The sequence below is a fragment of the Triturus cristatus genome, chromosome 7 (assembly GCF_964204655.1).
Source record: "Triturus cristatus chromosome 7, aTriCri1.1, whole genome shotgun sequence".
Classification (NCBI taxonomy): domain Eukaryota; kingdom Metazoa; phylum Chordata; class Amphibia; order Caudata; family Salamandridae; genus Triturus; species Triturus cristatus.
Genome location: NC_140590.1, coordinates 326,798,024 through 326,816,156, shown reverse-complemented (window position 1 = coordinate 326,816,156; position 18,133 = coordinate 326,798,024). Strand labels below are relative to the sequence as shown.

Sequence of the window (18,133 nt, the reverse complement as noted above, 5' to 3'; positions counted from 1 at the left end):
TAAGTCCATCACAAAATCTGTGGGAATGCGGGTGGGTTTAGGTCTGGTTTCTAGTAGTTCAAAGATGGCTAAAAGTCCTTCTTCATGTGGGATGTTCGTATATAGGGACTCTATATCAAGACCAGCCATCAATTCTGTCTCTACATCAAAAGGTCTGTCTTCTATGGTCTTGATAAGATCCATGCTGTCCCTTATAAAGGTGTCGGTGAGTGGAACAAATTCTTTAATTACAGAGTCTATGTATTTACCCAAAGGTTCAAGGGCGGAGCCACAGCCAGACACAATGGGTCTTCCCGGGGGATTTTGAAGGTCCTTGTGGATCTTAGGCAAGACGTAGATCACTGGTGTACGTGGATGGGCATTGTTCAGGAAAGAAAATTCCTTGGAGGAGATAATATTGTTGGTTTGAGCTTGTTTCGTAATGTGGTATATCTTTTTCTTTAAGTCAGGCAGGGGATCACCAGTAAGCTTCCGATAATGGGCCACATTAGAGAGTTGTCTTGTGATTTCCAAGTCGTATTTCTCATTGTCCATGATGACAATTCCGCCTCCCTTGTCGGCCGGTTTGATGGTGAGTTCCGATCTATTTTTCAGGGTAAGTAAGGCCTGTTTTTCAACCAGCGGGAGATTGTAAGGAACATATTCAAACTTTTTTTGTACATCTGCGATCTCATGGAGAACCAATCGCTCAAAAGACAGTATTTCAGGAGGCATGGTGTGTGAGGGGGGATGGAAGGTAGAAGGAAGATGAAAGCGTGGGGCATCAGTGTAGAAAGGATTCGGTCTGTCTGCAAAAAAGTGTCGTAGTCTGATTCGTCTGAAGAATTGTAGTAAATGTGCATGTAGGTCAATAAAGTTACTACGTTCCGTAGGTACAAAGCTCAAGCCTCTACTGAGCAGATTGGTTTCTTCTTCCGACAGAATATGTTTCGAGAGATTGAATATTGGGATCACCTCATGGTTGGTACTGAAATGGGAGTCATTGGGTTCCATGGCGTCGACAGGTACGTTCATGGTGTCGCTTGGGGTAGTTATTGTTGAGGGCCCCAACGGTAAAACTTGTTTCTGGTTTGCCTTTCGCCGGAGTATTGGTTTTGGTAGTTGTTCCGTGCGCGTGGACGGTTCTGGCCGCGTCCGCGGCCTTGTTCTAAAAAACCGGGTGGCAACAGGGATGGAAGTTTGTGTTGGTTCCTAGAGGTGCTAGGCTCTTCGTTATGTTCCGAATCTTCTATTGAGGTGTTGGAAGAGTCTGAGAAGGTGATGTGCTGGTTGTTTCTGAATCTACCCCAGTTGCGTGTCCTTGGCGGGTTGTAGGGGGTATTATAGAATTCGTCTTTCAGGTATGGATAGGTTTTGTCTATACTGTAGTATTTGATATCCTTTTGTATTTTGGTAACTTTTTTGTTAAGTTCAAAGGTATTGAAAGTAGTTATAGTTGAATTGATTTTCTCCAAGAGATTTTTCGCTTCAGTTATGGAGTTGTCTTCCAGAATAAGTTTTTTAATTTCAGCAATTTCTTCTAGTTCTTTTTGGCTGTGCTCTATAGCTGTATCTATACCCAGAACCATCCAATGACGAGAACACGTAGTAGCCAAATGACTGAAACCAGTGCGAAATTTTGGGTCCTGGGTGAAAATAGCTGGGACGTTACGTATTTGAAGACCCAATGGAATAATCCCTGCCTTGAGGTACTCCGTGAGCATCCGGGCATGAAGGGTAGTACGAATCTGTTTCTTCTTTAGTTTTTCAAGTCTGTCTAGCAAAATCTTGGAGGAATTAGGTGTGGGGGTGGTCGTGGAGGTGGAGGGACCAGAATTGGAGAGGAGGGAAGGACCGCTCAAGATACGTTGAATGTAATCTTCAGTGTAATTCGGGGCCTCTCTAGACATATTCAATCAGGAAAGAAATACTGAAAGAATCAACTAGAAATAGTTGGAGATGAGGGTCAGAAGACCTACTCTCGCAGCTATGCAGCTGCTCACAATGTAGAATAATCACAGGAGTTATACCCATAGACCCAACTGAGATTGGGTAAATACTTGTAAATGCGACAATATCCCAGCAGGATATACTGAAATTATTTAAAAAGGTATGTACAAGACATTACAAGGAAAAAGAGAGGAAACTCAAAGTTATTTTTTCAAAAGCGCCAATCGGCGTCATATATTTTTTGGATAGATCAACAGAGCACAACAAGGTATAAAATACTCTGGCAACCCTAGTGAAAAAGTGTACAAAGTGCTCGTGTAAGTGAAACAACGGCGCTAGTGACAACGTGAAAAAAACACAACAACAGCCGGCGCATGAAGGCAATATGTACAATACAAGGTCCATATAACAATTTGCTGGATAGTAAGATTAGTAATTTTCTTTTTCAAATGAACCAAGTTTGTGTGCGCCAAGAGCGTTTAGGCTGGTGGGTAATGGTCAACGGCGTTTCGATCCTGCCAATTTAAGGATCATCATCAGGACCTGGGTTGCTTAATTTGGGAGTGCTCTGTAAAGAAATAATTAACGAATCAGAGCGGCGGTCAGGAGACAAGAAAAAAGGGGGGGGAGAGTGTGGGCAAGACAATGCCAAGAGGGATGAGGCGTGTAAAGGAAAGAGGGCGGGGGGGTGGAAAGGGGGGAGGGGGGTGGGGGAGAACGGAGAGAAGGGGGAGAAAGGGAGGCGGGGCGGGAAAAAGGAAAGAGAAGCAGGGAGAGGATAAAGTTGGAACAGGTAAGGACTGGGAGCCTACCTTGTGCAAGGGGAGAGGGCTGAGTGTTCCGCAATAGGTGAATAATTAAGTGGAGGGCACGGGTAGGAGGTCTCCCTCGTGAAGCTGTAAAAGGGAAGGGTAAGAGAAAAGTTAGAAAGAGGAAGTACAATTACAGGGGAAACGGAGGCGGCAAGGTTCGATGGACTCACCGAAGCAAATAGGAACTTCGCAGGAAAAGCAACCGATGTAGGGGGAGGACCAGGCAGCAGCCTAAGAAAGGGGGTAGAGGGGGGCAGAACGTTACCGGCTGTATAGTGGGGATATGACTGCGAACGATCAAATGACTATTAAAAGCTTACCCAAGGTTGAATGGAGCCGCAGTCAAGGCTCTGGTCGCGTATATAAATAGCGATCCACAGCACAACAGGAGTAAATCCAGAGCGGGAGGGAGGACTAGAGGAGCCAATTACATGTGCACCAACTAGGTCGATTAGTGACAGTGAGACGAGCAACGGAGCTGCCTAAATGAAGGCAGACTGGGCGTTACGCGGAGCCGTCGTCTATTGGACGGCGCTGCCGGAAGGCGGGGAATGAGTCAGCGTTCAGGTAACTAAGGAGGTGGGAATGCAGCCCGGTTGCTATGGACGCTGAATGTGGCAAGTGGCACAGAGACTACTTCAGAGAATCGGAAGTCCTATGCAATAAACTTACAAACAGAGGTTACCCACGAAAATTGGTCTCACGGGCACGTAAGAGGGCATGGTACTGCCACCGTGATCTCTTACTTACACCTCAACCTAAGAAAACCAATTCCAGGATTCCATTTGTCTCTCAGTTCAGCCCGAGTAGTAATCAGGTTAAGAAAATTATTACTCGTAATTGGACATTGCTGCGGACTAACAAATCCTTCCAAGAACCGCCACTCTTCTCATACAAACGGGGCAACAATTTATCGAACCATCTTGTCCATGCCATCACCTGGCCCAATAAATCGACCACAACCAATACTATCACCTCGAGCTGGGGTTTACCACCCTTACTGGGCCACTACAAATGTCAATCTTGCAGTGTTTGCGAATTAACAACCAACACTAAAGATTTCAAGTTCAACAACCAATCACATACCCTGAACACATTTACCAACTGCCGCTCACAGAATGTGATCTATGCCATCGAATGCCCTTGTCATCTAGTCTATATTGGACAAACTACTCAGATGATTAAGAAAAGGATCATCCAACACAAGAGCAGAATCAACTGTAAAACCATTACAGCACCGTTGGTCTCACACTATCTGGAACAAAATCATGATGCTCTGGACATGAAATGGCAAGTTATTGAGCAGCCCCGCCTGCCTCCCAGAGGTGGAAACCTCCAAGCTCTCCTTGACAAAAGTGAATGCAAATGGATAACTCGTTGTAACTCTGTACACCATGGCTTGAACACGATTGATGAGTGGAATGGTACCATTCATTACACTACCTGATATACAACCCTCCTATACCCCTTCCATACCATTCCTTGTAACTCTGCCTTCCCTGATCCATTGTCCGATGTCCTACGGACCCAGATATCCCTTGCCCTCTGTCTCTGAATGGTAGTTCATAATTTTAAACCTTGTTGTTTTCTATTAATGAATTGATTTCTATCTCCATTATGTTTGTTTCTGCATTATTGTTTGCATAACTGTGGTGGTTGCATGGTCAGACTTTACCTCCTCCTGTCCCTTTCCTTTGTCCGCAAACCAGTCTCGGTTTCTCCCCCCTTTTTTGCCCCTCTCTCTGCCCTTTTTCCCTTTCCGTCACCATGCTGGTTCGATCCCCAGCTTCCCCGCACCAACTCTTCCCTTTCTTTCTCCTTTTCCCGTCCATTCAGCGTCCATAGCAACCGGGCTGCATTCCCACCTCCTTAGTTACCTGAACGCTGACTCATTCCCCGCCTTCCGGCAGCGCCGTCCAATAGACGACGGCTCCGCGTAACGCCCAGTCTGCCTTCATTTAGGCAGCTCCGTTGCTCGTCTCACTGTCACTAATCGACCTAGTTGGTGCACATGTAATTGGCTCCTCTAGTCCTCCCTCCCGCTCTGGATTTACTCCTGTTGTGCTGTGGATCGCTATTTATATACGCGACCAGAGCCTTGACTGCGGCTCCATTCAACCTTGGGTAAGCTTTTAATAGTCATTTGATCGTTCGCAGTCATATCCCCACTATACAGCCGGTAACGTTCTGCCCCCCTCTACCCCCTTTCTTAGGCTGCTGCCTGGTCCTCCCCCTACATCGGTTGCTTTTCCTGCGAAGTTCCTATTTGCTTCGGTGAGTCCATCGAACCTTGCCGCCTCCGTTTCCCCTGTAATTGTACTTCCTCTTTCTAACTTTTCTCTTACCCTTCCCTTTTACAGCTTCACGAGGGAGACCTCCTCCCCGTGCCCTCCACTTAATTATTCACCTATTGCGGAACACTCAGCCCTCTCCCCTTGCACAAGGTAGGCTCCCAGTCCTTACCTGTTCCAACTTTATCCTCTCCCTGCTTCTCTTTCCTTTTTCCCGCCCCGCCTCCCTTTCTCCCCCTTCTCTCCGTTCTCCCCCACCCCCCTCCCCCCTTTCCACCCCCCCACCCTCTTTCCTTTACACGCCTCATCCCTCTTGGCATTGTCTTGCCCACACTCTCCCCCCCTTTTTTCTTGTCTCCTGACCGCCACTCTGATTCGTTAATTATTTCTTTACAGAGCACTCCCAAATTAAGCAACCCAGGTCCTGATGATGATCCTTAAATTGGCAGGATCGAAACGCCGTTGACCATTACCCACCAGCCTAAACGCTCTTGGCGCACACAAACTTGGTTCATTTGAAAAAGAAAATTACTAATCTTACTATCCAGCAAATTGTTATATGGACCTTGTATTGTACATATTGCCTTCATGCGCCGGCTGTTGTTGTGTTTTTTTCACGTTGTCACTAGCGCCGTTGTTTCACTTACACGAGCACTTTGTACACTTTTTCACTAGGGTTGCCAGAGTATTTTATACCTTGTTGTGCTCTGTTGATCTATCCAAAAAATATATGACGCCGATTGGCGCTTTTGAAAAAATAACTTTGAGTTTCCTCTCTTTTTCCTTGTAATGTCTTGTACATACCTTTTTAAATAATTTCAGTATATCCTGCTGGGATATTGTCGCATTTACAAGTATTTACCCAATCTCAGTTGGGTCTATGGGTATAACTCCTGTGATTATTCTACATTGTGAGCAGCTGCATAGCTGCGAGAGTAGGTCTTCTGACCCTCATCTCCAACTATTTCTAGTTGATTCTTTCAGTATTTCTTTCCTGATTGAATATGTCTAGAGAGGCCCCGAATTACACTGAAGATTACATTCAACGTATCTTGAGCGGTCCTTCCCTCCTCTCCAATTCTGGTCCCTCCACCTCCACGACCACCCCCACACCTAATTCCTCCAAGATTTTGCTAGACAGACTTGAAAAACTAAAGAAGAAACAGATTCGTACTACCCTTCATGCCCGGATGCTCACGGAGTACCTCAAGGCAGGGATTATTCCATTGGGTCTTCAAATACGTAACGTCCCAGCTATTTTCACCCAGGACCCAAAATTTCGCACTGGTTTCAGTCATTTGGCTACTACGTGTTCTCGTCATTGGATGGTTCTGGGTATAGATACAGCTATAGAGCACAGCCAAAAAGAACTAGAAGAAATTGCTGAAATTGAAAAACTTACTCTGGAAGACAACTCCATAACTGAAGCGAAAAATCTCTTGGAGAAAATCAATTCAACTATAACTACTTTCAATACCTTTGAACTTAACAAAAAAGTTACCAAAATACAAAAGGATATCAAATACTACAGTATAGACAAAACCTATCCATACCTGAAAGACGAATTCTATAATACCCCCTACAACCCGCCAAGGACACGCAACTGGGGTAGATTCAGAAACAACCAGCACATCACCTTCTCAGACTCTTCCAACACCTCAATAGAAGATTCGGAACATAACGAAGAGCCTAGCACCTCTAGGAACCAACACAAACTTCCATCCCTGTTGCCACCCGGTTTTTTAGAACAAGGCCGCGGACGCGGCCAGAACCGTCCACGCGCACGGAACAACTACCAAAACCAATACTCCGGCGAAAGGCAAACCAGAAACAAGTTTTACCGTTGGGGCCCTCAACAATAACTACCCCAAGCGACACCATGAACGTACCTGTCGACGCCATGGAACCCAATGACTCCCATTTCAGTACCAACCATGAGGTGATCCCAATATTCAATCTCTCGAAACATATTCTGTCGGAAGAAGAAACCAATCTGCTCAGTAGAGGCTTGAGCTTTGTACCTACGGAACGTAGTAACTTTATTGACCTACATGCACATTTACTACAATTCTTCAGACGAATCAGACTACGACACTTTTTTGCAGACAGACCGAATCCTTTCTACACTGATGCCCCACGCTTTCATCTTCCTTCTACCTTCCATCCCCCCTCACACACCATGCCTCCTGAAATACTGTCTTTTGAGCGATTGGTTCTCCATGAGATCGCAGATGTACAAAAAAAGTTTGAATATGTTCCTTACAATCTCCCGCTGGTTGAAAAACAGGCCTTACTTACCCTGAAAAATAGATCGGAACTCACCATCAAACCGGCCGACAAGGGAGGCGGAATTGTCATCATGGACAATGAGAAATACGACTTGGAAATCACAAGACAACTCTCTAATGTGGCCCATTATCGGAAGCTTACTGGTGATCCCCTGCCTGACTTAAAGAAAAAGATATACCACATTACGAAACAAGCTCAAACCAACAATATTATCTCCTCCAAGGAATTTTCTTTCCTGAACAATGCCCATCCACGTACACCAGTGATCTACGTCTTGCCTAAGATCCACAAGGACCTTCAAAATCCCCCGGGAAGACCCATTGTGTCTGGCTGTGGCTCCGCCCTTGAACCTTTGGGTAAATACATAGACTCTGTCATTAAAGAATTTGTTCCACTCACCGACACCTTTATAAGGGACAGCATGGATCTTATCAAGACCATAGAAGACAGACCTTTTGATGTAGAGACAGAATTGATGGCTGGTCTTGATATAGAGTCCCTATATACGAACATCCCACATGAAGAAGGACTTTTAGCCATCTTTGAACTACTAGAAACCAGACCTAAACCCACCCGCATTCCCACAGATTTTGTGATGGACTTATTACACATTGCCCTAGAAAATAATTATTTCCTGTACAAAGAGGACTTCTACTTGCAAATCAAAGGTGTTTCGATGGGAGCATGTTTTGCCCCGAATTTTGCCATTCTCTTTGTTCACAGACTTGAAACTTCACTTATACTCTCGTCCATCAACCCATTCAGACATCAAATTTCCTTATGGCGCAGATACATCGACGATGTCTTGCTACTCTGGAAAGGATGTGCCGCCACCTTATCCTCCTTTGTCAATTGGTTGAACAATTCCCAAACCCACCTTAAATTCACATGTGAACAAACCACCAATGACTTGCCTTTTTTAGATCTCACCATACATGCAGAGGATGGTCTAATTGGAACATCACTATACCGGAAGCCCACCGAGAGAAACACACTGCTCCATTACTCTAGTTATCATCCACGTGGGCTCAAAGATGGGCTACCCTATGGACAATTCCTTCGGATTCGAAGAAACTGCAAGTGGCGCAGAGACTACTTCAGAGAATCGGAAGTCCTATGCAATAAACTTACAAACAGAGGTTACCCACGAAAATTGGTCTCACGGGCACGTAAGAGGGCATGGTACTGCCACCGTGATCTCTTACTTACACCTCAACCTAAGAAAACCAATTCCAGGATTCCATTTGTCTCTCAGTTCAGCCCGAGTAGTAATCAGGTTAAGAAAATTATTACTCGTAATTGGACATTGCTGCGGACTAACAAATCCTTCCAAGAACCGCCACTCTTCTCATACAAACGGGGCAACAATTTATCGAACCATCTTGTCCATGCCATCACCTGGCCCAATAAATCGACCACAACCAATACTATCACCTCGAGCTGGGGTTTACCACCCTTACTGGGCCACTACAAATGTCAATCTTGCAGTGTTTGCGAATTAACAACCAACACTAAAGATTTCAAGTTCAACAACCAATCACATACCCTGAACACATTTACCAACTGCCGCTCACAGAATGTGATCTATGCCATCGAATGCCCTTGTCATCTAGTCTATATTGGACAAACTACTCAGATGATTAAGAAAAGGATCATCCAACACAAGAGCAGAATCAACTGTAAAACCATTACAGCACCGTTGGTCTCACACTATCTGGAACAAAATCATGATGCTCTGGACATGAAATGGCAAGTTATTGAGCAGCCCCGCCTGCCTCCCAGAGGTGGAAACCTCCAAGCTCTCCTTGACAAAAGTGAATGCAAATGGATAACTCGTTGTAACTCTGTACACCATGGCTTGAACACGATTGATGAGTGGAATGGTACCATTCATTACACTACCTGATATACAACCCTCCTATACCCCTTCCATACCATTCCTTGTAACTCTGCCTTCCCTGATCCATTGTCCGATGTCCTACGGACCCAGATATCCCTTGCCCTTTGTCTCTGAATGGTAGTTCATAATTTTAAACCTTGTTGTTTTCTATTAATGAATTGATTTCTATCTCCATTATGTTTGTTTCTGCATTATTGTTTGCATAACTGTGGTGGTTGCATGGTCAGACTTTACCTCCTCCTGTCCCTTTCCTTTGTCCGCAAACCAGTCTCGGTTTCTCCCCCCTTTTTTGCCCCTCTCTCTGCCCTTTTTCCCTTTCCGTCACCATGCTGGTTCGATCCCCAGCTTCCCCGCACCAACTCTTCCCTTTCTTTCTCCTTTTCCCGTCCATTCAGCGTCCATAGCAACCGGGCTGCATTCCCACCTCCTTAGTTACCTGAACGCTGACTCATTCCCCGCCTTCCGGCAGCGCCGTCCAATAGACGACGGCTCCGCGTAACGCCCAGTCTGCCTTCATTTAGGCAGCTCCGTTGCTCGTCTCACTGTCACTAATCGACCTAGTTGGTGCACATGTAATTGGCTCCTCTAGTCCTCCCTCCCGCTCTGGATTTACTCCTGTTGTGCTGTGGATCGCTATTTATATACGCGACCAGAGCCTTGACTGCGGCTCCATTCAACCTTGGGTAAGCTTTTAATAGTCATTTGATCGTTCGCAGTCATATCCCCACTATACAGCCGGTAACGTTCTGCCCCCCTCTACCCCCTTTCTTAGGCTGCTGCCTGGTCCTCCCCCTACATCGGTTGCTTTTCCTGCGAAGTTCCTATTTGCTTCGGTGAGTCCATCGAACCTTGCCGCCTCCGTTTCCCCTGTAATTGTACTTCCTCTTTCTAACTTTTCTCTTACCCTTCCCTTTTACAGCTTCACGAGGGAGACCTCCTCCCCGTGCCCTCCACTTAATTATTCACCTATTGCGGAACACTCAGCCCTCTCCCCTTGCACAAGGTAGGCTCCCAGTCCTTACCTGTTCCAACTTTATCCTCTCCCTGCTTCTCTTTCCTTTTTCCCGCCCCGCCTCCCTTTCTCCCCCTTCTCTCCGTTCTCCCCCACCCCCCTCCCCCCTTTCCACCCCCCCGCCCTCTTTCCTTTACACGCCTCATCCCTCTTGGCATTGTCTTGCCCACACTCTCCCCCCCCTTTTTTCTTGTCTCCTGACCGCCGCTCTGATTCGTTAATTATTTCTTTACAGAGCACTCCCAAATTAAGCAACCCAGGTCCTGATGATGATCCTTAAATTGGCAGGATCGAAACGCCGTTGACCATTACCCACCAGCCTAAACGCTCTTGGCGCACACAAACTTGGTTCATTTGAAAAAGAAAATTACTAATCTTACTATCCAGCAAATTGTTATATGGACCTTGTATTGTACATATTGCCTTCATGCGCCGGCTGTTGTTGTGTTTTTTTCACGTTGTCACTAGCGCCGTTGTTTCACTTACACGAGCACTTTGTACACTTTTTCACTAGGGTTGCCAGAGTATTTTATACCTTGTTGTGCTCTGTTGATCTATCCAAAAAATATATGACGCCGATTGGCGCTTTTGAAAAAATAACTTTGAGTTTCCTCTCTTTTTCCTTGTAATGTCTTGTACATACCTTTTTAAATAATTTCAGTATATCCTGCTGGGATATTGTCGCATTTACAAGTGAAAGGGAGAGGGCACCTAGAAATGAAATAAAAAGTATTGGATTGTCAGATCTAAAGATTAAATAAGATCAGGACAAATTAAAAAGGAGGGGGGTTTGTAATTTATAATTACCGTCTCTGCCTGAGTAGGCAGTATTTAAAGGCGCAAGAAGTCGTCTAAGAAAGTGGGGTGCATAGCCTCCAATGAGTACGATGGAGAGAGTGGTGAACACCTGTAAAAATAAGGTGTCTGTCAGTGAGGCCTCTAACAAGTTTGAGGTCCTAAATAAACTATGAAGTAAAGTAGTAGAGCCAACTTACTCATCCAATGAAATGAAATCCCTTTAGTATTGTAATCAAAAGCAATCCAAATCCTGCTGGAAAAAACATGGTCAGGAGACCAACGTTGAAAGCATAATGACTAAATCAGAATTACTTCAACTGGTGGAGTGAATCTACAATAAAAGGAAGGAGGAGGAGAACAAAATCAGTGCCAAGGACCGAGTCGCCATTGACAAATCATCTAACACAATAGATTAATCAGGTTTGTAAGAAAAAGTGGTTCTACTTGGCAATGAAAAGGAGGAGAAACGAATCAGACTTGCCATTCTAAATTCCGTAGTAAGAAAACCGAGCGCAATATACCTCAGAGATTAACAAAGGCTGTGCTAGCAGTCGGTTTAAATAAACAGTGCGCCTGGTTCTACTGGGGGTGAAGAAACCCTCGACGTGCTTTACCGAAATGGAAAAGTGTGGCAAAGTGAATATGCCCCGATTAAGGATCATCTTGTGTCCCGGTTGGCTGTCGTAGAATCAGATGGCGTGTGCCCAGTCCTATATGTGAGTGCAAGTATGTAAAAGGGACTATCGCCATTCCTTACTATATGGACAATGAAAATGGGCGTACGCTTGGTCCATATGACTATGCAGGTGAACGTGAAAAGGAACTGGAACCATTACTTATTCTGATAGCCGTGCACGTGTACACTACGAATTAAAGTGACAACTCACTAGACATGGGGGTAGAGTCGGTGACAAACCTCTCGTTATAGTGTGTGGGCTTTACGGGGTGAGATAGGCTAAACAAACGAAGCCGTTAAAGCAACGCGCCTCATGAGTCGAATTTGAAGGAAAAAGCCGACACGGTTCAGAAGCGGCGCTGCAGCGCTCAAGTGTTAAAAAATGAAACGTGTCTTCCAGATAATGGAGACAAGGTTTGAAACACTCACCCTCTTAACGCAGCCTCTTCGCACTGATAAGCAAGAGCACCCCAACGACGCTGACAATTGTATTTAATGGTGCGGAGGAAAGTTCACGTGATCCCCGGTGTGGTGCCGCAGCTAGATGCCGGTCTGCACGTAGTTAGCAAGGAGGGAAGACAGACTTAAATAAATCCCGGATGTTGTGTTTAACGGAAGGTACATATATTGGAATAAAAGGGGTGTCCCATGGTGTGCAAATAGAGTCTGAGTCATGAGCCAAATATTGATATGCCAGTTAGAATATAAATAAAAGTGCACTTTCTTCAGAATTCCATCTCTTTCAATGCATATCAAAATAAAAGACATGGTTATCGCTGATCACTGATGAGTTAAAAAATACAATAGGGTGTGCATGGTGGCCCAACGCTTGAACAACAATATTACATATCCTCAAGAGAACACTCAAGGAATCACAAGAATTAAAATAAAACCCAGTACATTCGTTATACAGTGTCAAGTTTGAAAAATAGAGTTCATTCACAACAAGAGAACACATTGAAGTAATCTAAATCATTGATCACAGTGTTAAGGAATGAACACACAAATAATTGGCTGGCAACATAAGTGTATAGTCATGCCAGTTGGGCATTGCTGCAATCAAGTTCATGCAGCCCGTTGGCAATTGTGTCCAAACGTTCCATCCATTTAGATTCCCTAAAAATAAAGATAGCGGAAATGTTTCCGCCTCTTGGTCCCAAATTTGCTTTTTCCAGTACCAACCACTGCAAATCGTCTGGGTTGTGTTTCATCAACCCACAGTGTTCCACTAGTGGTGCCCCCACAACGGAGCACCGAATCCTACTGTGATGCTGTAGTATCCTTGATTTGATCTTCTGTTGTGTCTGCCCTACATAGAGTAACCCACATGGGCAGATTATGCCATAGATGACGTTCATGGAATTGCAGTTAGTGAAGGAATTGTAGTGTTGCATGCCTTACAATGTCCACATTTATAATGTCCTTTAATCGGTTGTAGGTTCCAGAGTGATTGAATCGTTGGTTCCGTGGCATCTTTCAAAAAAGAATGGACCACATGATCTTTCACACTCATAGCTTTTTTAAAAGAGTGCATTGGTGGATTGGGTTGATCAATGTCATCTGCCACTAGACTCCAGTGTTTGTTGATCACTTTTTTTATTGCGTTGCTTCTCGTGGAGAAAGTAGTGACGCAGATTATTCTCTGAAACAAGGTGTCATTCTTTTCTCTGGGTGTCAACAAAGTTTCCAGAGGGTTGAACCAGGCCCTGTTCTGCGCTCTCTTTACCAGTCTTCTTGGATATCCTCTCGTCATCAAGCGTATGCTGAGATCCTCAGACTCAGCCATGTAATCGGCCCTCTTTGCGCAATTCCTGCAGATCCTCAGAAACTGCCCCACTGGTAGGTTGTCTCTCAGCCCACGTGGGCGGTGGCTGTTATATCTGAGGAGGGAATTCCGTTCAGCAGGTTTACGATATAGTGTGGTGTACAGTTTGTTATGTTCACAGCAAATTTTGATGTCCAGAAAGGCTATCTCTTTAGTGTCCGATTGTGTAGTGAATTGGATGTCCTGGTCGCAATGATTGAGCCAATCATGGAAAATGTCCAAATCAGTAGAGTCTCCATTCCAAATAATCAGTATATCGTCAATGTACCATTTCCACAGGTTCACCCGGTGGTAAAAAGGGTTGTTGTTAAATACAAACGATCTCTCAAAGTGGTCCATATAGATGATGTCTAAATCTGGGGTGAAGGCTGCTCCCATGGCCACACCCTTTGTCTGTACATAGTAACGTCCTTGAAAAAAGAAGAAATTCTTCTTCATTGCTATGGTCAGTAGGGTGATGATAAATTCCGTTGGTACTGCCGTCGATGCAGATCATTTATTCAAGGTGTCTCTCATTACAGGGCCGGTTCTTGCGGGATGCTTGTATATAGGGATACAATATCGCATGGTACAAGTAATTGGTCATTCGGATTAAATGGTTGTTGGTCTATCAAGGTGATAGTTTGCATAGTGTCTCTTAAGTATGCTTCGGTGTTCTCAGCCAAAGGTTTCAGAAAATAGTCAATGTATTTACATAGGGGTTCCAGTAGTGATCCACATCCAGATACAATTGGGCGACCCAGTAGGTTCCACATGTCCTTGTGGATTTTGGCCAAAGTATATATGGGTGGAAGCCGTGGATGTTTCTGGTTAAGGTAATCGAACTCGAGTTTACTTAAAACCCCTTTTTCCCGGGCTTCAGACGTGGCCCTCAAGATTTCCTCTGCCAGCTCCTTTGTGGGGTCCGATCTCAGTGGGGAGTAGCTGATTGAAGCTATCTCATGATCTCCGTTTTGTAGGTTGTCGTGTCTTGTATCACAATTGCACCGCGCTTATCCACCGATTTTATAACTATGTCCTTGTTATTCTTAAGGTTCATACGGGCAGCTTTCTCCAACCTACTGGTGTTTGGAATGGTATGTTTGTGTGTGGAAAGTAATTTCATCACATCCATCAATACCATACTCTCATAAGCCAGGATCCTATTAGACATAGCGTTGGTAGGTGGAACAAAAGTAGATGGAACCCGTAGTCCTGTTACTGAATTGGGTGGAGCCGTTATAGAGTGTTTGAAAAAATACCTGAGACGAATCTTTCAGAAAAAACTGTGTAATTCTATCTTTGTGTTGAAAGTATTCGGATAGGCCGTAGGTACAAAAGACAAGCCTTTGGAGAGGATTCTCTGTTCTTCTTCCTTCAAAGTATAAGATGAGATATTTACCACTGGATTGTTGTCAGCTTCTACCATCTGTACATGGTATTAAATAGAATGCCCAACAATTTGATTGTAAACAACTGTTAGTAATATCCTTCACTCACCTCACAACCTCACACAATTCACTGCCCCATTCCCTCTCCACCCATTTGGGCACACCAATGATGGTTTTGAATGTTTTTTGCATATTATGATCTCTAAAAATCTGCAGCAGATGTTCAGTGTGATTAAATAACACTTGAACATTTTTCCAAAAATGTCTTTGATTTATTTGTTATTGTTTCAATATATTATCTTTGATTGATATATTTGTACTGGGACCACCTTGTTCCATATTGTCTTACACCCAGGTCCCAGTGATTTGGGGTATACCCTTTTCTATAACTACTTAAAAGTTTTAAGGCAATTAATTACTCTGATGATTTTGGGATTGCTGATCTGTTTGTTAAGCTCTGCTTGTGAGTCTTGGTTTGTACTTGAAAGTTTATTGGTCGCTAGGTAGGCATTTTATTCCTGAGTTGATAGTATTTCATTTCTTAAATTTAGGTACATGCTAGTTTTTCCCTGCCTTGTTTTCTTCATGTTTATTTTGCTGGTCCACACATAAACTCTTTCACTAATTAGTTTATTGTATTAATAGCTTTGAGTTTATTTGTCTTGTTTGTCTTTTTGATTATTACATTTGGTATAAGTTGTTCAATTTCAGATTTTCTGCCACTGTTGTGTGTCTTTCCAAATTCTGTATACAATACAATCCAAAAGCACACAATACGTAGTAACACATTTATTGCGAATAAAAACATGTAGTTTGAATATAAACATGAAAAGATATCTCTATCTTGTTCAATTCTTAATACATACTTATTTCCCATGAATGGCATTGAGTTGTCTTGTTGGAGGATAACATAAAATCCTCAAGTTGATTCATGGGAGAATTCTCCTTGGAAATATTCACGTTGATCCAGATGTTGCCAACACGTGTTTCACCCCTTATGTGGCATGCAAGCCTGGGGCTTTTTCAAGGCTGAAATATTAAAATATGTATGTGATTGTACTGATAATGTGTTATCATGGATTGCATCCATTTAGGTTATGTGAATGTATATAGCGTTTAGGTGTTACACACTCAAAAGAGTAGCAATTAATTCTTTGAGAGGAGAAGTTGGCCCACCCCTCATTGAGTGAAATATCTCTCCTTGATAAATATAAAAGAAAATAAAGCAAACATAAAGGATATTAGTGAGTGGAAGAGAGTGTGCCGGGTCTCCAAAGATATTGCACATTGTTACACTCACTCCTCTGTTCATGCTCTAACCCAATTTTAATTTAAAACAATACTACCTGTGGCCTAGTACATTGTACTCTGCAAGGAACACCTGTGGTACTTGGAAGTACATATGCCCCCAATTCGAAGCAAGACACATTTATAACACGTCCACTGTCCTGGCAGATGTGATGCAATAGCCCTGGATCGTCCGGGGGAAACATGATCCTTGATATCTAACTGGAAAGAGGGCACCCCATTATGCCAAATGCCAGCTTGGCATGACAAGCTAAAGCCCTACAAAGAATGGGTGTTGGGATGGTCCAACTCAGATGTTTGGTGCAAACATAATGCAGACATTTACAAGCACTCATTATATTCACCTAGACGCAAGCTACAAACTCACATAGACAGAAAATTGTGCTCAGTGTTGCTCCTGAGGAACTTTACCCATGCAATTTATGAAGGAAAAACCTTATCAGATCATAATCCCTTAGAAATTACAATTTCATGGGGTAGAATTTTGGCTCCCATCCCTACATGGAGGCTCCAACAGCAATTACTGAAAGATGGAGAATTTAAGGACACATTCACCACCACAACATACAATTACTTTGCTGAGAATACTGATACAATGGTGTCACCACACACTGAATAGGAGGCATTCAAGGTGGGAATACTGAGGAAATATGAATTTTGTGATCAGTTATGTCCCCTATCGTAGACCCCAACGGCTCCATGTGCATGCTATAAGTACATGTATGTTCCCTCCTGCTCCAGTTTTGAAGACGCAAATATATGTGCGTCCACCGTCAACATGTCCTCTTTCAGATCCACCATGAATGGGTCAGATATTCCATTCCTAAGTATGAAAGGCCACCGACTTTATATGGTTCACTTTCCACATTTTACAGATTCAGGCGAGTAGGCCCGAATTCTGTCATCAAGCCTTTTCCTGCCTTCTGCCTCTGAAAGCTCCAGTCTGAGCCCGCATCTGTGATCATGAACTTTGTCTTACTCCTTGCGCGGCTAACGGAGCCTGATCCAGCCTGTCGCCTGCCAAAAACTGTATTTCACCTTCGAGATTATCTCCTTCGCTCCTCATCCGATGCATTCCTGTCTAGTAGTTTAGGTAAACATTCTTCCAGCTCCTGTGCAAAGGGCCAGGCCTCGCTGCCCTCATGCAAGTAATTCATAGCCCCGTTACCATGGAATATTCCTACCCCCTCGCATCTAGTGTAGACACTTAGACGCTTGTACACGCACTAACAGTCAGTATAGTCAGTATAGAATAAGATTCTATCCTAAGAGACCTCTCTTTTGTGATAACACTGTTCTTTAAACATAGGATATTAGATATGATTTGGGATTAGGTTGACATAACCCCAGACTTCTGTCTCCACATATAGAGCTAAATGTCAAGTCCCTTTCTCCCTCTAGTCGCACGTCAATCACACGTCATGCGGCTGCGCGCGCATCTCTGCCAAATATTTCTGCTGACATTGCCGGATTCTCTTATGGATCCACCCACTTATGTCATCATGTATAATGACGTTTTCTAGTTACGCCTATTCTAGCTACGCATGCATAGTTTATTCTGTCTTATCAGTTGATACGCCTACTGCATCTGTTTTACTGTAATGCCTTTTCTATAAAAATGATTACCTGTCAATAATATATGTTCCTTCCTTCCTGAACTTTCGTGGTGATGGAATAGAAGGCCCACAATTCGAATTGCATTCCTTTGTATAGGAATAAAGACATTTTAAACCCTCTACTACCACGGATTCTGCCTCTCATTTTACTGAGTTATTCTCGATAGATTTTACCGCATAAAAAATAGTACCGGTAACGAAATATTTACCACATAAATTGGCGCCCGAACAGGGACACTTTCTCATCTCACGTGCCGGCGGTGCGTTGCAGGCCCGGTCTCCTGCCACAGCTGAACGGACAACAAAA

The 18,133-nt window shown here is 43.9% G+C and overlaps 1 protein-coding gene across 1 annotated transcript in view; it reads right to left on the bottom strand.

Annotated features, from left to right (window-relative positions):
- Positions 1-12,220, bottom strand: part of LOC146809588 (uncharacterized) — a 197,918-nt gene extending 185,698 nt beyond the window's left edge. Inside the window, exon 1 of the mRNA XM_085614358.1 lies at positions 12,137-12,220. The gene's annotated coding sequence lies outside the window, so the exon portion shown is untranslated. The remainder of the gene's footprint in view (positions 1-12,136) is intronic.
- Positions 12,221-18,133: the final 5,913 nt, after the last annotated feature.